At 44.1% G+C, this 23,601-nt stretch overlaps 1 protein-coding gene across 1 annotated transcript in view; it reads left to right on the top strand.

The window, feature by feature from the left end:
• erbb4a (erb-b2 receptor tyrosine kinase 4a) overlaps positions 1 to 23,601 on the top strand; it is a 194,679-nt gene that overhangs the window by 76,841 nt on the left and 94,237 nt on the right. The gene's annotated exons all lie outside the window — the stretch shown is intronic.

The following is a 23,601-nucleotide window of genomic DNA, read 5'->3' as shown; positions in this document are numbered from 1 at the left end:
GTTCTCTTTAAGCCAGACCCAACAGCAAAGACATTCAGACGTCTTCTATTCTGCATTTCTGTTAGCTTCAATGTCATCTTTATTCTTTATGCTACTGCACAGTTCACAAAATCATCCTTTAGCAGTTTTATGGTTTTTAGAGTTTTCAAATATATTTGTCATAGGACAATAAACCAAAATACAAATATATAAAATCTAACAGTTCATATATAGTCCATCCATCCCCCCATCATCCATCCCCCCATCCATCCATCCATCCCCCCATCCATCCATCCATCCATCCATCCATCCATCCATCCATCCATCCATTCATCCCTGTCTGTATGTCTGTCTGTCTGTTTCTATCTATCTATCGATCTATCTATCTGTCCATACGTTCTATAAACCTTCAAACTTAAAAGGCTTTTAAAACTTTTTTCAAAGCTTTTAAACAAAGGTTTTCAATATTAAAGTTTGTCTTTGTCTAGACAAACATTAAATATAAAAAGAAATATTTTAATTTCAGTTGATTTTTTAAATGTAAACACAGGAAATGAATTAGCCTCAAACCATTGTATGAGGTCTTTACATTTTAGTGTGATGAAATACGCAGAAAGAAGAAGACCATCTGTATTTCCCAAATACCTTTATACACAAGTGTTAGTTAAATTACTTTTATAACTTAATGCTGTTATAAGCGTGCTTTGGACAGATGCTAAACTATTTGCTTCACTACTGCGATTGTTGTGCTTAGAACTAGGCAACATGTGAGTATATACTGACAGGTGTCATAGTCCCTAGATTCAGGTGCATGGCCACACAAAAGATGTGGACAGCTGTCAAGCCTTTAATCAGCAGAAACCAACTCTGCTTCCACCACTCCACCGCACATAAACAAGTACACACTCACCCAGAGACACCCGCCTCCCCCCTAAAACCCCCATGGAGCATCTGACAGCTCTACCGTGAGCTTGAAATCCATCTCTGGGAGCCCCAACACCCAGTGCAATTATTCTTTCTAGCTGACTTTACTTGGAAAACATAATTGAAAGAAGCTGTTTTTATTCGTACCACTTAAGGTAAATCTTTAAAGAGGAAAAATTTCGACTCAAATGAGCCAATTTCCTGATGTTATAATGACACGTGAAATTAATAAACTGTCAAGGGACAAAAAAGCTTCAGTGGGAAACTGGGCAACTATGTTGCTTACTCTTTAAAAACTTACTAGAATAAACTTCTGTGATGAAACGCTAATTGGCCAATTAACATGGTTGCGAACAAAAAAGAACGGCGTGCTTTGGTGTTGAGGCAACCACAAAGTTTCGGGTGATCTGTGAACGTCTCCAATGTGTCGCTCCGTGTCACTTACAGTGTACATATCATCACTGCCTCCAAAACCGCTACTCATCAGGAAATGGAAAAATTCAAAGATATTGTGGATTTATATATGGTCAGACACTTGCATGTGCCATTATATTATTAAGATTTTACCAAAATCAAACACAAATGGAATTTGACCATGCAGAGAATTCCAGACATATGTTTTTTTTTGTCCATCATTAGAGGCATCTGAGACAGTAAGAGCATAACATTTCGGTTGTATCAACGTCCAGGTTATAAAGTTTACTGTAGCTATGTGTATTTTATTTTTTTTGTCTTTTGGCCAAAATCTCATGTTTTTAAACGCACTGGCTATTTAAGACAGTATTGGCTGTCACTTGACGTTGAATAAATATATTAATTTGTAATTTAAATAATATATAAAACAGATTTATATGATTTAAACTTAGAAATATTAATGTTTTAAATATTAAAATGGTTACAAATATTTAGAGTAATTGTTCCTCTTCAGGGACTACCGCTGCGTGAAATCGGGAAATTCCAGCGTGACGCGTCTGAAGCATGAATGAAATCAGTCAATGGAGAGATGGAGCGTCATAGCGAGTGACGTCATCGACCAGGAAGCTATAAATATCCCCTGAGCACACAATACGCCAGCTTTTTGTTACTTCAGCAAGCTCTGTGTGTGTCTGAAATCTATCGATTGTGTTTGTCTGTTTAGACAGGAGTTTCTCACTATATGTATATATATATATATATATATATATATATATATATATATATATATATATAAAAACAATATGAGTGTCAAAGTGACGAGCGAGCAATATAGAAAGTGTGTTTTCCCCCTGTACACGATACATCACGGGTGGGGATACACATCAGCTGTGTGTTGCTTGTTTGGGATTGCAGCATGCCCAGTCGGCTCTCGAGGGGGTCGATTGTGAGCATTGCGAGCGTTATCCCTTGAGAACTCTCGCTCGCGGCGATCGCTCTTCGAGGAGAGTGGTTTGCTGCGAGCTCCCCGAGGCTCGGGTCCCGCTTCTGTTGAGGCAGAGCGGCGGCGCTTGTTTTGGGGCTCGCAGAGGGATCTCACCGGCGACGTTGAGACGGGCTCCGCCCTATCTCTGCTATCTCCGGCGAGATCTAGTGCCTCTCATCCGGCTCTGGAAGCACGCGCTGCGGCGGTTACTTCTGCCCGGGTCGAGGCACATGATGTCGAACTTAGATTATCAGTTCTGAGGAGCTCGATGTCGAAAGTTTTGCATCAGAAGAAACTGACTCGTCACTCCAGCATACTGCTGAAGAGGGGCTGATAGATGTGTTATCTCGGGCTGTTGAAAAACTCAGCATCGAGTGGCCAACTGATAGGCAGGAGTCTAGTAATAAAAGCAAATTAGATGATAGATTTCTGTCTGCACGTCCTCAGCCTTCTCGCCGGTGCTTACCATTCTTCCCAGATCTTCACTCTGAGGTTTCATAGACCTGGGTTCAAGCAGAATTTATACGAACCAGTCTAATGCTTATGGAAACATTTTTGGTGCAAAAGCTTCAGGGTATGTGACCATGCCGAAGGCAGAGGAGACGCTCGCTAGCTATCTCTCTCCTGCTTCGTCATCTTCACTTAAAGCACCAGCTCTGCCCTCTAAGCCACTAAAAAAAAAATACTTCTGTGTTAGTGGGGAAGGCTTACTCGGCGGCGGGTCAGGCGGCTGCGTGTCTACACACTATGGCCATTATGCAGCCTTAACAGGTAGACCTGCTTAAAGATGCTTGTGATGGGGGTGAAATTTCTGTTGATATGATTAATGAGCTCAGGCAGACTGCTGATCTCACTCTCCGGGCCACCAAGGAGACCGCTAAATCTATCGTCCGGTCTATGGCAGCCATGGTGGCCACAGAGAGACACTTGTGGTTGAGTCAGACCTCTATGAAGGAGAAAGATAAGGCTCTCCTTTTAAATGCTCCAGTTTCGCCTGCGGGCCTCTTCGGTGACGCTCTTCACTCTGTCACGGAGAGGTTCCAGGAAGAGAAGAAACAGGCGGCTGCTTTTCAGAAATGTATGCCCCTTAAAGTGCGTGTCGCTGGGGCTGCTGAGCGAGGGCAGTCCCAGCCGCCGAGTACTTCAAAAAGAGCGCAGCAGAAACGGAGTGTCGCGTCTCGTGACCCCCCGCAGAGAAACTGGAGGGACGAGGCGGGGCACTCTCCGGCGCGACCTTCTCGGGGTAGGGCTGATCTGAGGACAGTCATTATCGCCAAAAAGGCCGCGTCGAAAAAATCCTGACGTGCTGGATGTCAGGACTCTGAGGGTGGTCCCCATCGTGGAAGACTTGAGTTCACTGCACAAAAACACGGTGCCCTGTCTTTCCCGATGCCCTCAGGGGTCTGCTCTACTAACCCTGCCTATACAGGGTGTAGAGAGACTCGGCGAGCAATTTCCCGAGGGACGCTCGCCCCCTCCTAGGAGGGTTGTGGAGTGCCCAGACCAGCTATTCCCTGCCAGTACGTTACAGGGCGCTGTGTCTGTCACTCGGGATGTTCATCCAGAGGCCAGCCTCGAGAGGCTGGTTCCTTTAGTACAGTTCCTGGCAGAATGGATCCTCCACCCAGCAGGGAGTTAGGATACTACAGCCGGTACTTCATCGTTCCGAAAAAAGATGGAGGGCTGCGTCCCATTCTAGATCTGCGTCTCTTAAATCGCACTGTTGGGAAGATCAAATTCAAGATGCTCACTCTCAAGCAGATCGTGTCACAAATCAGATCCGAGGGACTGGTTCGTCACGATAGATCTAAAGGACGCTTACTTCCACGTATGTGTCCTCCCTCAACACAGGAAGTTCCTGAGGTTCGCTTTCGGTGGCGAAGCTTACCAATATCGAGTTCTTCCGTTCGGCCTAGCACTGTCACCCCACACGTTCACAAAGTGTATGGATGCGGCTATAGCCCCGCTGAGGCTGCAGGGCATCCGTATTCTGAACTATATAGACGATTGGTTAATTCTAGCTCAATCAGAACAACAGGCGGTTCGGCATCGAGATGTCGTACTTGCTCACATCAAGAGGTTGGGGTTGAGGCTCAACGCCAAGAAGAGTGTTCTTTCTCCATTACAGAGAACCACTTTTCTCGGTGTAGTGTGGGATTCGACGACGATGCAGGCACAGTTGTCACCTGCTCTAGTTGCTTCGAATCTCGCCGCAGTAGATCAGGTCAAGCTAGGCCAGTCATCCAATGTAAAACAGTTCCAGAGACTGTTAGGTCTCGTGGCAGCTGCGTCCAACGTGATACCTTTTGGCCTCCTGCACATGAGACCGTTACAGTGGTGGCTCAGAACCAGGGGATTCTCCCCGAGGGGAAATCCGCTTCGCATGATCATGAGTTCGCGACGGTGTCATTGCGCCCTGGTTATGTGGAAAGATCCTCGGTTTCTGTCCCAAGGCCCTGTGTTGGGAGCTCCTTGTCGTCGCGTTATGCTAATGGCAGATGCCTCTCTCACGGGGTGGGGGGGCGATCATGAGTGGTCGCCCAGCTCAGGGTCTGTGGGAGGACCATCACCGTCTATGGCACATAGATTGTCTAGAGATGTTGGAAGTGTTTCAGGCACTGAAACATTTCCTCCCAGATCTAAGGGGCCACCATGTTCTTGTCCGGACAGACAACACATCGGTGGTCTCTTATATCAACCATCAGGGGGGTCTGCGTTCTCGCCCACTTTACAAACTGGCACGTCAGATCCTTCTATGGTCCCAGGGGAAAATTCTTTCTCTGAGAGCTATTTATCTCCCGGGGTATTTAAATCAGGGGGCAGACATCCTGTCGAGGCAGGGGCCGAGGCCCGGAGAATGGAGTCTTCACCCCGAGGTGGTGGAGCTCCTATGGGAACATTTCGGTCGTGCCAAGGTAGACCTATTTGCTTCCCGAGAGACATCACACTGTCCACTGTGGTTCTCTCTCAGCCTGCCAGCCCCACTGGGGTTGGACGCGATGGTACATCTGTGGCCGAGGTCACGTTTGTACGCTTTTCCCCGATCGCTCTGCTCCCGGGAGTTCTTGAGAGGGTTCACCGGGACGGGCTCAGTCTTCTGCTAATAGCCCCGTTCTGGCCGGCCCGAGTATGGTTTGCGGACCTAGTGTCTCTCCTCGACGGCTCTCCCCTGGAGATACCGATCAGGATAGATCTACTCTCTCAGGCGAGTGGGTCGATCCTTCACCCCTGCCCAGAACTATGGAGGCTGTGGGCTTGGCCTCTGAGGGGGCCCAGCTCATAGATTCTGATCTCTCGACTGTGGTCGTTGAGACCATCCTCCAATCCAGAGCTCCCGCCACGAGGAAGTTATGTGCCGCGAGGTGGAAACTTTTCACCTCTTGGTGTGGAGAGCGCCAGCAGGACCCAGTTAACTGCCCGGTTGGTACAGTGCTGGATTTCCTGCAGGACCGTCTCTCCACAGGGTTATCCCACTCCACACTGCAGGTGTACGTGGCGGCATTAGCTGTTTACCACGCCCCTTCGAGCGGAGGTTCTCTCGGGAGACACCCACTTATATCTTGCTTCCTTCGTGGCACCTTGAGGCTGAGGCCTGCAGTTCGCTCAAGGGTACCAGCTTGGGATCTGGCCATCGTCTTAGAAGGTCTCTCCTTAGCTCCTTTCGAGCCCATCGAGGAAGTTTCGGAAAAGTTTCTTACACTAAAGACTATCCTTTTTCTCGCTATCTCATCTCTAAAAAGAATTGGAGATATTCAAGAACTTTCGGTGGCTCCCTTGTGCCTGGAATTTGCTCCTGGTATGGTTCAGGCCTTTCTCTGTCTGAGACCAGGTTATGTTCCTAAGGTGCCAACCACTTTTGTTAGACCTATAGTTCTGCAGGCTTTCTGTCCTCCGCCTTTTCTGATGTCAGACCAGAAGAAACTTAATTTGCTGTGCCCCGTTAGGGCTTTAGATGCTTATGTCCACAGAGCTCCCTGTGGAGGAGATCGGAACAACTGTTCAGCAAAGGATGAGCAAGTGGGTGGTCGAGGCCATCTCGCTTGCTCACGGTTCGGCCCATCAGCCTTCACCTTTGGCTGTAAGGGCTCATTCCAACAGGAGTATGGCTGCCTCTACAGCTCTTCTTTCAGGAGCTTCTCTTCAGGACGTTTTTGATGCGGCAGGCTGGTCCTCACCGCAAACTTTCGTTAGAGTTTATTCCCTTGATCTTAGCTCCACTCCCGGGGCTCAGGTTCTCTCGTCGGTTTGTGTCTCCTAATGACACACGACGGGGATTTGGTCGTATGGGGATGTGGGTATTGCGTTCCCACTGCGATTTCACGCAGCGGTAGTCCCTGAAGGGGAACGTCCCGGGTTACGTATGTAACCCCAGTTCCCTGAAGGGACGGACGCTGCGTGTCCTGCCATTCTCCCGGCATCCCCTTGGGTCGCTTGCTTCAGTAACTTTAAGCTGGCGTATTGTGTGCTCAGGGGGTATTTATAGCTTCCTGGTCGATGACGTCACTCGCTATGACGCTCCATCTCTCCATTGACTGATTTCATTCATGCTTCAGACGCGTCACGCTGGAGGGCGTTCCCACTGCGATTTCACACAGCGTCCGTCCCTTCGGGGAACTAGGGTTACATACGTAACCCGGTACGTTTAGTCTACTTTAGTTTTATTCTTTTTGCTTTTATTTAGGTTAACTTTGTGTCACTAAACTCTTTAGAAGAACCATTACATTTTCTGGTAAATTTTCCCATCACATGATGTTGCACATTGCATCAACTCCATTGCAGTCCTTTCAATGTCCCCAGCTTCAGAAAACCTCTGCCAAACCCTGCGGTTAGGTCTATTTCTTTTCATTTTCATCAGCTTTTCCTTTTCCCCCCTCGTTATTGGCCTTATAAAGCATCCTTTCTTTGTCTGGCCTTCTTTTCGTCCACTGAGGTTTGGAGCCCTTTAAAGGGCCGGTCAGATTTGGAGGTAGCAAACATTTACCAGTTTTACACTCTCTCCTCTCTGTGTGACAGTATAGTGTGTAATGTTGTCCCACAATGCCACCATTGTGCCTCAATGACAAAGTTGCTGTCAGTCATTGGTAAGCCTAGATGAACAGTGGAACCCCAGAATGAATGAGTGAGTACCAGAACCAGTAATGAGGATACACTCTGCAGTCAGATCTGTAATTGTGTAATATTTCACTATATTGTACAAAATATTTTCTTGGGTGACCTAAAAATCTATCTAACAGGTAACATCTAAATGAACTGGTGTTATTTAAACCTATTAATGTTCCTAGACTTACTATTACCCATACTTGTGGTGAGGGGTAACATGTCCCAGAAACCACTAAGATTCTATTCTATTCTATTCTATTCTGTTCTGTTCTATTCTATTCTATTCTATTCTATTCTATTCTATTCTATTCTATTCTATTCTATTCTATTCTATTCTATTCTATTCTATTCTATTCTATTCTATTCTATTCTAAACAAACAAAACTACATACAGCAATGAGTCAATTTTTTAAGAGTCAGACCAGGGAGAAAAGCTGTTTAACTTCACATTTACAGAGCACAGTGTTATAATGTAAAAAAAATGTTTGTGACACTAATCCCCAGATTTACTCTGGAAGCATTTTTGCAAATGTCAAAGTAATTTGTGAGGTGTAAAATGGAAGCATTATGCACCAGATAAGCAAGGATGTGGTTTATATATAAAAGAGAAAGCAGCTGTGAATTGCTGGCTCACTCAGACGTATCAAGTGGTTCCAGCCCAAGTGATTGTTTAGGATTAATGGTGCAGTCTCCAGTGCATGCTTTCTATGGAAACTCAAGTAGTCGGAGACAGGCCCTTGTGTGCGTCTGTTAGTAGAGTAGACAGGAACACCAGAGCAGGGTGATGAATGGCCCAGCGCTGGCTCCCAATCTGTTTTGACAGCGACTCTCGTCGGCTGTGTTAGTCAGCGAGGATGCATGTGTATGTGTGTATGAAATAGAGGTACTATTAAGACAGTGAATACCAAAGGTTTCTTGCACCCTTGCCTCCAGATATTGGTTAATGAGAGGCAGACTGTCCATGTGTGGAACAGAGTGGAAAATAGACTTAAAGAAACACTTACCCAAAATATAAACTTTTATACTACATGTCTTTTAAAGTCAGCATGAAACGGAAATCATCTTTTTTTTTTTTACCCCTATTGTGACATATCAGAGTGAAAAGGCTTCTTGAACAAGAGAAATTGTAGTACAGGACTTGATTTTGTATATTGGGAACTGATTGGATTGTTGGATGGTTGTTTTGTTATGGGTCAATCTTATGTGAGTGACAGTTTGTCCCGTCCTCGCTTATATATATATATATATATATATATATATATATATAAATATCCTTTTGATTTCATGATGACTATAAAGTCTTTATATCCATCCTATTTCTCCATGGCGTGTCCATGAGAGAGGTAGCAATATCTGATGCATGAATGAATCACTCTTTTGAGTCAAATATGCCAATGAACCATTGATCCACTTCACAACACCTGTCTTAATGATTCATTTATGAATCTACCTAATCTAAGCTCAACTCACAGACTCATGATCCTAACTCAGTTGTTAACATTTCATTGGAAGTGATAATTCAGAAGACTTGGAATAAAGAGCATGAATCATATTACCACTTTTATACATCTTTTTTGAAGCTCAAGAAATAATTTATCCTTTTGTGTTCCTTTAAAAGTATTTGGAACAACATGAGGTTGAGCAAATGATTGCAATATTTTTATGTTTTGTTGAACAGTTTAATGTTATGTATATAGCGATGTGGTATTAACATATTCCCTCTTAAGGCATGGACACGCTCGCTCGGTGACTCATCTGTCACACTCTTCTTCAGGTTGTTGCATAAAGAATCCCACCTACTATTACAGCTGTCTGCTCTGCATGTCACACACAGTGCTGAATGCAGCTGACAGAGAGGCAGACCAAATAATTCATGCTTAACATCTCCGACATGCTGATATGCAGTCCAAACTGCAACAGGTTTTGTTTTTTCCCGCTATCTTTATTTGCACATTTCCGACTGTCTGTTAGAGGAGAGGATTTATCAGTGACTCTTTCTGCTGTTACATCTAAGAACCAATAGGTGGTGGCAAGTGACTGGAACGAAACAACTGACTATATGCATCCGAAATTGCATACTGTATATTAGGTACTGCATTTGGTTTAACGTACTTCATGACCATTAAAAAAAGGATTTTCTATGCGGTATGAATGAATGTGTGTAATATTAAATTGAAATATGAAATTTGGACGTACTACATCCATGTTTTCACTGTCATGTGACCTATTGCGTCATGTGGCCCAGTTGCGTCACTTCACTGTCATTCACAAATCCTCGCCAGTGGCCTCATGGAATAGTAAATATTTGAATCATTCACTCAACCTATTAGTTCACAAAGACTGATTCATTCAGGAACAAAACAATTTACTGCCTTTAATTAGTGAGTGACTCAATCATTCATTCCATAGAGTTGTTCAAAGGCTCTGATTAATTTATGGACTAAACAAGTTATGGCTTTATGAGTGACTCACTGAATCATTCACGCAATCGATTCATTTGAAACACTGAATTATTCTGGAACACCATTACAGTGTGTTCCTCTGAAACATGCAACGTTTTAAGTTCTGCTATGGCTTTGTCTGGAACTTTATACATTGGCGGATCAAAATTAGACAAAGTAACTGGAAATATTTTTTCTAAAATATAAGTTATTTTTAAAAATGAAATTTTTGTTTCTAAAACTATTGTGGAAAAGTATATCACTTAAATAGTTGTGGACTATTTTATGGTACTTTTAGAGACTTTTGAAGTTGGACAAATGTAGTCACAATTAACTGTTATTGTATGGAAAAGCTCTGTGTGATTCTTTGACATAAAGGTGCATAAATAATGACTGAATTTTCATTTAATTCCAGAGTGAATGCGAACATGCATGTCAGCCAAATGTAAGGGAGTGCAATCATTCTGATAAAAACTAATATTCATATTGTTAAATTTGCATTTACATTTATTTCTTAATAATGATTTATACCTGACACTCATTATTGTAAATTACCACACATTCTTTATAGTCATCTATAATTCAGTAAGTTCAGCAATCTGTGGTTACTTGCACTGTGCTAAAAAGCAGACTTTTACTGTACATTACTGTTGCCAAATGTCATATTTGCAACCATTTTTGAAATATAATTATAAATAGAAATCCCATAGACTTACATTAAAGGTGGGTCAGACACACACACACACACACACACACACACACACACACGCACACACACACACACACACACACACACACACACACACACACACACACACACACACACACACACACACACACACACACACACACACACACACACACACACACACACACACACACACGTAGAAATCATGTATTTAAAATTTGTATTTGAATTTGTAAATTTGAATAAACAAAGAGTGATGTAATTGCTTGCCTCCTCAGAAATTATATAACCTTTCCCCCTCCCCTATATCATAGATGCATATCAGTTGGCTTTTGTAAGCAACCATAGAGGAAAACAACAGTAGGGTTCCTGTGGCATGCTGTGGGTGAAGAAGAACAGTGTGGCATGTTTGTGCTGTTGCGTGTGTCATTTGTGTCATTAGCGCTACTGTCACATGCCTTTGTCAGTCGAATCTTGGAGAAAGGTGTTTGTTACATCTCGATGCTCTATCCAGTGTATGTTCAATTCACATCTTGCACAGCATCATATCTATACAGAAGAACAGATTTGCATTAATTCAAACGACTGCATTTTTGCAATTGCAATAATGAAACCAAGGAATATTAGACTTCTAAACTGATATATTTGTGCCTCACCACTGCTTTAAATGTTATTACAGCTCCTTATTGCAAAACTCAGTGCAACCTCTTTAACATTAAGTTTTTCAGTTGCCTGAATCCACTATCAAATATTAGGTTATCAGAGATCAGAATCCAAAAACAATAGATAAAAGTAGATATACTGCAATATATAAGATATACTGGTAAAATACAACCTTACACAAAAGAGCCAGAGCCAAAGGAAGCAACTCAGTCAACATGCTGACAAAATATGTTCATGTCCATATGGTTTCGTCACTTTAACATCCATTACTGCAGGCGAGTTTGCCAGCTATGATGTAACCTTGACCCTTGAATGGGACTGCTACAGGTCTGGCTTGTGAAAATGAGCTCATATGTGAACAACAGGAATTGAACTCCTTATATGTACATTTAATATTCTAAGTAAGGTTTTAACCTCTGTAGATGGTTAACCTTCAACTCTGATGCTATATATTATTCACACTTTTGGATCATGCATTATCTACTCAATAAAGGCACATGCTAATAAATGCATTAAGCTTTTAAAGATTCAAGACAGGGCACGTGGTAGAGTCTCATTTCCATCAGGATCATTGAGAACATTTTTGTTTATTTATTATGCTTTTTTGTAATATGCAAGGTATTTTTCGATACAGAAAGTCAATTAAACTCTTATGTACCTCTGTGTACTGCATCTTGCATCTTTAAGCAATAGAACATTTATTTTATTTATACAGCATTTAAGATGTGAATATGCAAAAGTAGCACCTTTCAGGTGAACCAAGTTATTTTTTTTTTCAAGATTGTGTGAGTCACCCTCAGCAGTAACAACAAAAAGGACATATTCATAATATTATAATTTATGTTCATTTTCAGTGAAGAGCAGTGAGAAGTTTTCAATATTGTAGTTTGATTAATATTCACTCATATAGGCATGTGGTGAATTAAATTTTACATTTCGTTTTACCCTAATGTTAGTTATTCAGGCAGCAGGAAGCTGATTCTGGAACAGATGAGTGTTTTGTGCACCCAACATGAGTTTGAAACAACTGCTTTTGGTGAATTAAGTCATAGAGAACCCAGTTCTGTCAGTCCATAATGTCCATATTCGTAATTGCATCTTTACAATAACCATTTCTAATAACCATTTCTTTGTCATTTGTGTTTTTTTCATTATCAAATGATAGCAGTTTGACATTAGGCGACATGGTCAGGGCTTGCCAGTGCATATCTGAACTTTATTTCACACTATATGAAGTATTTGCAAGTTGCCTGATTACACTTAATCACATTATTAAAATTCATGCTTCAAAATTACACTTTTAGAAAATTACACTTGGTGCGCAGCTATAAACCCACAGTCATGTGAACATCCCTCCTGCTTGAAAGTATTATCAGCTCTATATGCAATTGTATTTTATTCAGTCTCAATTCGATTTTTTTGTTCCCTTGTAATGTATAATATCTCTCTTCAATCAGTAGAGTGGTGAGCTTCTCTCATCGTTGAATGTATATGTTATTTGCACTTTACACTGCAACAGCATGTCTTCAGATACTCTTTCAGGTATTTGATCACAGATTTGCTTGAATACAAATGTGATTAGATGCATAGTATTTCACCATATAGTTAGATTAAAGAGATTCTTCACAAAAAAGGACAATTCTGTAATTATTTATTCACCCACATGTCGTTGTAGACTGTCTTTCTTTTGCAGGACACAAACGAAGATTTTGCAAAAAAGAGCGTTTTTGTCCATACAAGGAAAATCAGTGCAATGGGGTCCAAACCAAGTAACACTGGACCCCAGTGACTTTCATTGAATGGACAAAAAAGAGAGACATTTTCCACATAAGAAAGAAAGTAGGAAGCAGAACATGATTTTTGCCTCACTAATGTGTGCGGCGAGGCAACTTCCTACCACATCACAAACATATTGGAGGGGAACTCCTGACAATAATGTTTAAGAAGCATCCATACTCCTAGTATCTTGGTCTGACGCCTCACTGTGCCACGAAGGAAACGTTACTAGAGAGTGTCTCCCCAAGGATACACCACTTAAAGGGACGTGGTAAACAGCTAAGGCCGCCATGTACACCTTTAGTGTGGAAGGGGATAGACCTGTGGAGAAACGCTCCTTCAGGAACTCCAGCACTGCAACCACACGGCATATAATTGGGTCCAGCTTGTGCTCTCTTCACTAATATCCACTTCAAAGTGTAGAGTTTCCTCGTGGAAGGAGCTCTGGAGTGGAGGATGGTCTCAACAACCTCAGTTGAGAGACCTGAAGTTATACGCTGGTCTCCCTCAGAGGCCAAGCCAAAGTTTCCACAATTTGTAGTCTTACGTGACCTCAGACCCCCCTTATGTTTGATGTAAGAGCCCATTGATGTTGGCCCCTCAGGTCTGGTAGGAAGTGTTTGAGAGCTCAAAACACCACCATCATTTCTAGACGATTTATGTCCTAAGAAAGTAGATGGTCCTGCCACAGACTTTGCGCCGAGCGACCACTCATGATCTGAATTTTAAATTATGTTTCGAATTTTTGTACAGTATCAAAATTTCATTTTAGAAAAGCCCATTGAAACACACACATATTTAATTGTCTCTAGTAAAAATGTTAGTTAAGCTATAACCATAAATTGTAAAACAAAGTTACAAACAGGTAAAATGTTATGTCTTTGTAGATTATATAACAACAACTTGGAAAACAGACACAACAGAAAAGGTAAGAAGCGTTATCTGAGAAAAGAGAATATTAATATAATAGGTCCAGGCCACTATCTTTACATTCGCTGATGTCATTTTTTAACTCTTGCGAAAAAGGCCTATCCTTAAGGACTTCATTTGTTTGATCAGGTGTGTTTATAGTTGGGGCAATTTAAATGAAAGCATTTTAAATGAAACTCATTTTCATCTAAAAATGATTGCTTTGTCCGTTCGTTTACAAGACAACGGCGTTTGGGGGGCCTGAAAACGCAAACTTTTGAAAACGGGATTCAAAGTGCAAGTTTTTGAAAACAATACCATTATCGTCCCTGGGTAAAAAAACAAAACAAACATGTATTATGTGTTCAGTCTATAGGCACGTACTGTTTCTTTACAAAGTGACATCGCCAACTACTGGCCTTGCAGCATAATACAGTGTTTTTAATTGTTTTCGAGGATCCGTGTGAACGGGGATCATTTTGATAAAGTTGTCATCTGTAGGTGAAAAACTCAAAAGAGAAAATTTATTACAAAGTTCTGCACCCCTGGACAAGTATCTACACTCTATGAATTTGCTATATTTTTGAATAACGTGTTGTGTTTGTGTATGCCACATAATGTATTTAATGATTCTCTAGATATATTTTAACTAATTATTTGAAGCATTGTTATAAAAACTGCAATTGTAAAAAACTGCAACTCCCAAATGTGAGAGCTGGGGACGTGTCTTCTTTCTGCGTTTCACACGCTGATTCATGTTATTGCACTTGACAGAGTTCATTTCCAAGAGGAAATCATCAAACTGCCTGCTCATCGCTGGGGATATTATGGTCAATTTGGATATGAACAGCCTAACTGAAATGGGAACACATTACATTCGGAAGCCTGGAATGCAGATGCATGATTATATCTATTACAAACATCAATTTCCATCACATTACTCAACCGAATGTTCCCTGTCTTGTGCACAATACTGCCATACCTCCCTACACTTCTTTGTAGATTTGTTGCTTCATGTACTTCACACCAGAAGCAAAATGCCGTCGGTAGATCCCAAGTTTGATGGATTGGGAACATAATTCCACTCCCAACATGGTTTCCATGCTTCAGTGACCTCCTACAATAGCCGTCCACCTGAGATATGACTTTTACATTCAGCAACTGTGACTCTTATAAGAATATGGATTACTGCATGAACCTGATTTAAAGTCACCTGATTAAATATTGGCTGACCACATTGTTTAATGTCCACTTCATGTCATATTTTTAATATTTACACCTTTCTTTTTGCCATTTAAGCAAATTATTATTGATTCAGAATGTGAGAACTGAGGTTCATCTCATTAAAAAGGCAGCAAACACCGTTCAGGTCTTCAGCATCTTTCTTTTAATGCATCTCAGAAATGGATCTCAATTCTTGTTTTTCGATAGCTAACCAATCAATGTCTGACTTATTTATGACTTAGTTATCTTTACATATTAGATTAGGATAGTTTACAAGAAGACATTTTTAAATTGAAATCTTAATAATTATGCTGTGTGAGCTTCTCACCAGGAAGAGAAAACTGTTTTCAAGATCATCGCAGATGTCCTTATAGCCAAATGGGTTTGGTGTCACTTGCTGACATTAGTTTAATCAATGGCACAAATTAAGGTTTGTGATAGAGAATGATGATTCAGGGCAGACTGGAGTTTTTAGCATGAGGAGAGGGCGGCTCACTTTGACCCCGTCAGCTAATGATGGATGAGGGACTGCTGCGATTTCATTGGCCGAGCTCTGAGCCGTTAAGCGATCGCCATCAGTCTGGAAAAACAGCCTTTTCTTGTATTTCCTGGATTGAGGGGGATATTTTGTTGACATGACACAATTACTCCAAAAGAGTTTGAATATAATCTCATCAACTGGTTAAATTCTTTGGACACATTTAGACACTTAGCGTATAGCTACATTAATAGTAGTTCTGTCATTCTGTCAATAAAATGTAAAACATACTCGGTTACTAACGTAACCTCGGTTCTCTCTAGAGAGGGAACGAGTACTGCGTAATATCTTACGCTATGGGGAAAACCTCTTTTCCATGAGATATTGAAGCCACAAATTATCCTTAATTTTGAATTAATGTAAAACGCTGTGCAGCAGCATGCAGAAATAGGCAAGACGGCTTGCGCGCCTATTGGCTGCCCTGCGGCAACAGCAGCAGCCTATCGAGAGTGGCCCTGCGTGACATATCCAATGGGGGCATTTCGCGCCCATTTCATCACATCCCGCCAGAAAGGGCGTGGTCTCGCCCTATAAATATAGCTCGATTAGGCTGGTACAACTGGTTTTCATCGCCAAAGCGAACCAGAGCTGTGTATGCACGGCAAGATACGCAGTACTCGTTCCCTCTCTAGAGAGAACCGAGGTTATGTTAGTAACCGAGTACGTTCTCTTACGAGATTATCTCTCGTACTGCATAATATCTTACGCTATGGGGAACACAATGCAAAACGGCGTGCGTACTGGGATCCGACACCAAAGTCCCAAGGGCAGTAGCCCGGGGCTCATATAGTGCATAATCACCATAGACTCACAGAGAGTTGGAGAAGAGAGGCTGCAAGCATCATTCCCCATGAAATAGCACCCTACAGGAGCTAGTTATGTTAACAGTGTTTCACACAGACAGGGTGAACGTGTTCAGCCTGAACTGGGTAATAGTACGGGTTATTCAACACCCATGGAGCTGTTTTATCGCTCAGTGAGCGATGCACAAGCAAAACTCAGCATCTGGGCCGGCACAGCGGGGCAGATAGCACTGAATTCTATACCGACAGAAGCTTGGCTTGCAAGGCGGGAATCTCTAGGTTATAAAACCTTATAAATGTAGACGTCGAGGCCCAGCCCGCGGCCGTACAGATATCTTTCAGGGTAACCCCACTATACCACGCCCACGACGAGGCCACGCCTCTCGTGGAGTGCGCTCTGACACCCAAAGGACACTGCAGGCCCTTAGAAGTGTAAGCCAGTGCTATGGCGTCGACTATCCATCTGGATAGGCTCTGTTTTGATGCGGCCAGTCCCTTGGAGCGTCCGCCAAACAAAACGAAGAGCTGCTCGGTCTGTCTGAAGACAGACGAGCGGGACACATAAGCTCTCAGTGCCCTGACAGGGCAAAGGAGACTCGCATCCTCCTCCTCATCATGAACCGAGAGAGCACACAGGGAAAAAACCTGGGCCCTGAACGGTGTGTTGAGGGATTTGGGCACGTACCCGTGCCTTGGTTTGAGTATGATTTTTGAGTCTTTAGGCCCAAACTCCATGCATGACGCGCTTACTGAAAGCGCTTGTAAGTCCCCAATGCGCTTCACTGTAGCGAGAGCCAAAAGAAACACTTTTTTGAAAGACAGATGCTTCATGTCTGACAAATGGATTGGTGACCCCGCAGTCTACGGGTGAAAAGCCCTGAGCTTGACACCAAGCAGAGAACACAGACCATTTCGAGGAATAGAGCCGTCTAGTAGACGGGGCCCTCGCCTGCGTGATTGTGTTTAACACTCCCTCCGGGAGGTTAGCAGGTACCCGTTGATGGCCAGGTCCACCTGCGCTCTGCCGAATGTCTCCCACAGCAGTTGGATCGTCTGCGGGTGCAGCGACCATTCCCCTGCTGGGACATTGTTTCTGGACAGTCTGTCTGGTCCCAGATTCAGGTGACCAGGCACATGCGCCGCTCTCAGTGAAAGCAGGTTGTGCTGAGCCCAGACCAGGAGGCGTTCCGTTAGCCTGTAAAGGTTTCGGGACTTGATGCCGCCCTGGCGATTTATGTATGCCACCACTGACATGTTGTCCGACCGGACCAAGACGTGGTGACCCTCTATCTGGGGACAGAAGCGCTGTAGCGCGTTGTCGACTGCCATCATTTCCAGACAGTTTATGTGTAGGAGCTTTTCCCGTTCTGACCACTGGCCAAAGAACGGTCTGCCCTCGAGCAGCGCTCCCCATCCCGAGGTGGAGGCGTCCGTGGACACCACCTTCACACTCGAGGGAGCCCCAGACTCACACCTGACTGATACCAGTCGGTTATCTTCCAAGGTTCCAAAGCTGAAACGCATTTCAGATCGACCCAGAGGCGAAACCGACCAGCGGTCCATGCCCTGGGCGGAACTCGCACTTTCAGCTACAGCTGCAGTGGGCACATGTGAAGCAGACCCAGCTGGAGCACTGAAGCTGCTGAGGCCATGTGGCCCAGCATTTTCTGAAACCTTTTGAGCTGGACTATCGAGCCGCAGCAGAAGGATTTCACGGCGTGCTGAATGTCCAGTTTTTCGCTCTGGCGACAGACGCACTGTCATGGATAGCGAGTCCAGCACTGTTTCCAGAAAATACATTTTCTGGCTGGGAGACAGCGAGCTCTTTGCCCGATTGACTGTGAGACCCAGATTCTCGAGATGCTCGAGTAATGTGGCCCTGTGTTCTATGAGCTCTGATTGTGATCGAGCTAGAATCAGCCAATCGTCCAAGTAGTTCAAAATTCGAATGCCCTGGAGTCTCAGGGGTGCGAGAGCCCCGTCCATCCACTTTGTAAATGTACGGGGTGCTAGGGACAGGCCGAACGGCAGGACTTTGTATTGGTATGCCTGGCTCTCGAAGGCGAATCTCAAGAATTGCCTGTGACGTGACGCTATTTGTATTTGAAAATAGGCATATTTCAGATCTATTGACATAAACCAGTCCTCCTGGCGAACTTGCGCGAGGATTTTCCTGGTTGTAATCATTCTGAACTGGCGCTTCGCGAGCGCTTTGTTCAGCTGTCGCAGATCTAGAATGGGTCTGAGACCCCCGTCTTTTTTTGGTACCAGAAAATACCTGCTGTATAGCCCCCCTTCGCTCTGAGCCTGAGATAAAGGTTCTATAGCCCCTTTGCTCAGTAGTTTCGCTATCTCGGCTCGAAGTAGATGAGATACTTAGTTTTTTACCGTCGTTTCGAATCGCGCCGCGCAACGGCAGGGGGCGTCGAGTGAACTGCAGCGAATAGCCTCTTTTTATAGTATTCAGCACCCATTCTGATTCCCCGGGAAGCTTTGCCCACGCATCTGCATGAATAGCTAGAGGTAGAATGAAATCTGGGCTCTGGCCGCGACATAGCGGCGGCCGGAGAGCTCCGGTGTGCTGAGAAATAGACAATGAGTTTGCAGTGTGCGAGGAGGGGGTTGCGCTGATCACAGTGGGCAGCCCGACCGCGCTCAGGTTCTCTCTGACAGGTTGTGGAGAGAAGGCGAGCGGGACGAGCCCCGTGGGGTTCGGCATGTCTGTGAGGGAATGTGGGCGCGGGATAGCGGGCACACTCACTGCACTGAGAACACTGTCGGCTCGCGCCGACTGAAAATGTGTTGGTTTCGTTTTTACAGAAACCGTGGGACATGCTTCGTGTAGTGTTATTGGGCACTGTGTCGTGGGCACGTACACTACATTTATTGCACAATCGACATGAGTCGATTTTATTTTTCCTAGCCCTGTATTGTGGCGGGCTGTGTCTGCGTGTGGGAATGGGCCCTGAGACGTGAGCATTCTTACAACACTCATAAAACCATCGGCCGTGGCCGGAACACCAGAAAATACACTCTTTATTGGATTTATCTGGGTAGCCACAAAATCGGCTTTTTTGTGCAGGCAAGCGGGCAAATGGACCGGCTTGTTAACTGCTAAATACGCTGGAACAGTCACATTGCATGGAACTGGACGAGCGAAACGTTTTGGTGAAACTCCGGCCGCAGCGGGATTTGAACACCGTCGCTTTCCTAGAGAGGCTAGGAAGGCTTTGAGTCCTCGGGCTTGATTTCGATCCTCGGCTAGGGCCCACGCTGAGGGGGGCGGCGCCAGCAGAGCGAGAGCGCAGTCTCTGTTCTCGGGCCTGGGGGCGTTGAGAAGCAGCGGCGGCGGGTGGTGCAGGTTGCGGCTGGGAGCTCCGGGCAGACGGCTGTTTAGAGCGACCTGCTGCGGAACTAGAGCGCTTCGGGAGGAAGTGTTTCATCGCCTGCGATGTCTTTTGAACCTCTTGGAATCTGTCCGTAAAATTTTTTTGCGGACAGATCCGAAGAGGCCAGCTGACGAAATGGGCGCGTCGAGGAATACAGAGCGCTCCGCTTCAGTCATTTCAGACAGCGTCAACCACAGATGTCTCTCAGCCACGGTGAGAGAGGCCATGTTCTGCCCAATGGCCTGTGCAGCTGATTTTGTAGCGCGTAGAGCCAGGTCTGTAGCACTCTGCAAATCCGCAATGCTGATCGACTCAGCGCCTTCCTCATCCATTTTTCGGAGAAGGTCGGCCTGGAAGATCTGCAAAATGACCATCGTCTGTAATGCTGACGCGGCTTGCCTGGCGGCGGCGTATGCGCGACCGTGCATGGCTGACGTCTCTCGGCAGGCTTTAGGCTTTAGAACAGGCCTCGGCTGTTTCGTCCACCTCAATGGCGGAAGCGGCGGCGGACGGCGGCCGCTGTCCGTCGGGGAGGGACTCGAGCGATGCCGGCGAAGCTGGCGGGCGAACCGGCGAGCTTTGGTGGGCAGGAGAAGGCTCTGGGCCGCCCTGGGCACGGCGCTTTTTACGGCGCGAAGCTACAGCGGGCTTAAGTGCAGGCTCTGATAATAATGCCAGGCGAGTCCTCAGAGTCACCATCGGCAGTAGCTCACAGTGAGGGCATCCGCCGTCGACGAGAGCGAGAGCCGCATGATCCTCACCCATGCAGGAAACGCAGATGACATGGCGATCCTCTTCACTGAGTGTGGCTCGGCACGAGCCGCAGGATCTATGCATCTTGAAAAAGACGCAGCTCTTTTAGGAGAGAGAGAGAGACAGTGAAAAAATGTGTGTCGCAGCGGCTAATCCACACACACACTTTGAAAAGGATATAACGGCGGAAAGCGTAGCAGGTACGGTGGCTAAAGGCGGCGATGCCAGCGACTTCAGACTCAAGGCTCGTCCCGCTGTGTGCTTTTCCTCAGACGGCGTGGCTTCTCACTCCGGATCCAGCGATGCGTGATGCATCGCTGAAGAGATGAAAATCAGTTGTACCAACCTAATCGAGCTATATTTATAGGGCGAGACCACGCCCTTTCTGGCTGGACGTGACGAAATGGGCGCGAAATGCCCCCATTGTATAAGTGTCACGCAGGGCCACTCTCGATAGGCTGCTGCTGTTGCCGCAGGGCAGCCAATAGGCGCGCAAACCGTCTTGCCTATGTCTGCATGCTGCTGCACAGCGTTTTACATTAATTCAAAATTAAGGGTAATTTTTGGCTTCAATATCTCGTGGAAAAGAGGTTTTCCCCATAGCGTAAGATATTACGCAGTACGAGAGATACTCTCATAAGAGAACATTAATTACATGACATGTCAAAAAATAATTAATTGCAATTATTCACATATATCAATATTTACTGAGAAAATTAAGATAATATTATCCATCTGGCAACTGAGTTTGTCAATCTGTGTGTCAAAGCCATATTAACACTGTTTTTTGAGCAAATCTGTTGAATGAATGATTCAACGACTCACTTGTGAATGTTTCAATTCAGAATGAATCAGTGTTTTTGAGCCAATTGGTTGAATGAATGGATGAATTGACACACTCATTTTGACTGTCAGTTGTCATCACCTACTGGCGCAATGACGTAACATGCAGAGAGTCATTTCAGAGAGTGGTTCAAACAGTGAAAAATCCAAGTGCTGATGTAGTCATTTGTAATCGTAGACCAATATATCAGCCAATATTTAGCCGTTTTGAGATTGTTGTACTGTGTCCAAAACTGTGTCCAATTGACCAGAGGAAGTGGTCATTCTTTCTTCTTTTCTACATTTTCAAATGTTTAATTATATTTTGAGAAAATATAGTGCAAATTAAATTCAATTTTATACTCATACATATATAGCCTACATGGTTATTGTATATAGGTCTATAAGTTGTTAATAATTGCAATGAAAACATAAAAAAAGCTGGATGAAAACATGAAAGTTGCCTGGAAAGTGCAGATGTCTCATTGAAGCAAATGTGATGAACAGATTTGTTGCACATCAACACCACAGGAGCTTGGGGTTTACCGAGTCAAAAATGATGAGTGTTTGAAATAGTGGGATGGGTGTAAATGTAGTGATCTGTCACTCCATTGATCCTGCCTGGATCCCATATTCTGAAGTTCTGAAGTGGGCTTTTCAGGTCTCTAAAGCTAAAGGCTCAGTTTCTGTCGACAAATGCCATTGAATTATGGAAAGGAATCCCTTAGCGTCAGAAACGATCATGGATTATTGGGTCAGTGTGGGCAGGAAGCAAAAGGACACAATCTCATTTTTCATTCTTCAGTTTTGAGTACACCAGTCACTCTTATATTGAACGTTTCATTTGAAACACTTTTTGCCTCTAAGCCATAGTAAAGTAAATACTCAAAGTGCTGAAAGTTGAAGGCCAAGATTGTTGAGGCCTTACTGAGTGAATTCTGTAACCTGCTTTATTAAGTAACAATTCTCACCAATTGCCATTTGTGAAAATTGGCTTTCGTGAGTAAACAAAACGCTTTACACAAGTTTTCAGGGCCCTGGTTTATAAAATGTTGCGTAGAATCCGTCCTGCATTTGATCTTACCATCTTTTCTCAAATGAGCGTATGTGTAATTCAGAGATTAAACATATGCACAAAAAACGTGCGTCCAGATCTCTTCGCAAAATATCTTGAAATGTTGCACAACTGAATGGTTTCAGATCTCTGCCTGGTAAATGTCGCCAATTAATTTAATCAACATATAAAAGAGCACCAGTCAACATCCAAATGCTTTATTGAGAATGGCGAACGACAAGAATTTATATCATACATATTTTTATCAGAAGTTTTCTAAGACAAAAGAGGTTGGGTGTCAGTGCTTTATCTGCACTTTCAATCTTACTACATGCATTTGTGTTTTGTGTGTTAAGCCCCGTTGAAAAGTGAGACAAATTAAGGTACTTTACAGCCTCAGTCTGAGAGAGAGAGAAAAGAGGTAGAAGGAAAGGGAGGAAAAAGATTGACGTCTTACATTTCCCTCGCTAGTGAGCTTTCTCAGAAACAAATTGACTCCAGCACAGAGGAGACCTCTATTTGTGAGAAACATTGTACTGGATGGCGCATTGTTCTCCTCGCCAGATGCTTTTCTCACCTGTAGATGTGGCATATTCAATAAGGGAATCTATTCTCCATTTGTCCAGCAGAGGTCTAAATCTTGGCTTTGTATACACCATGGCACCGCCGTGTCCTCCGGGACTACCTAACTGTGACAGTGAATGAATTTAGCTGGGAAGGGTGTAATTTGTCCACAGCAATAATATGGAGTGGTCCGCTCTTCAGGCGGCAGGCTGTAATATAGCTTGCTGTAATGTAGAGAAACAGTCGCCCTCCGGGGTTCAATAACTGCTTATTACTCCTGCCTCCACTTCAGAAGCATCACCATCACCATCAGCCCAGTGGTTTCCCACATTATAACTCCAGCACAAATGCCTCTGCTGCGCTATCGACTGGAGATCCTTTTATTCTCTAAGCCTGTTGAGCAAGTACTCTGTTTGTAGTCATGGTTCTACAGGTCCGTGATCTAATAGATGATGTTGGGGAATTGTCCTCGCCAGCTCTCATTTGTCTTGATATAGAGGCGAGAGAGAAGCCAAGCTGGTCAGTTTTCAGCGACAGGTTATGTCATCTTGATGAAACTAGCTTCAGAATTTGCA

This window comes from Siphateles boraxobius, unplaced genomic scaffold (genome assembly GCF_051911475.1).
Source record: "Siphateles boraxobius isolate OS27281-9 unplaced genomic scaffold, OSU_SipBor_1 53, whole genome shotgun sequence".
Classification (NCBI taxonomy): domain Eukaryota; kingdom Metazoa; phylum Chordata; class Actinopteri; order Cypriniformes; family Leuciscidae; genus Siphateles; species Siphateles boraxobius.
Note: the sequence above shows the minus strand (reverse complement) of the source record. Positions and strands in the feature narration are given on the sequence as shown.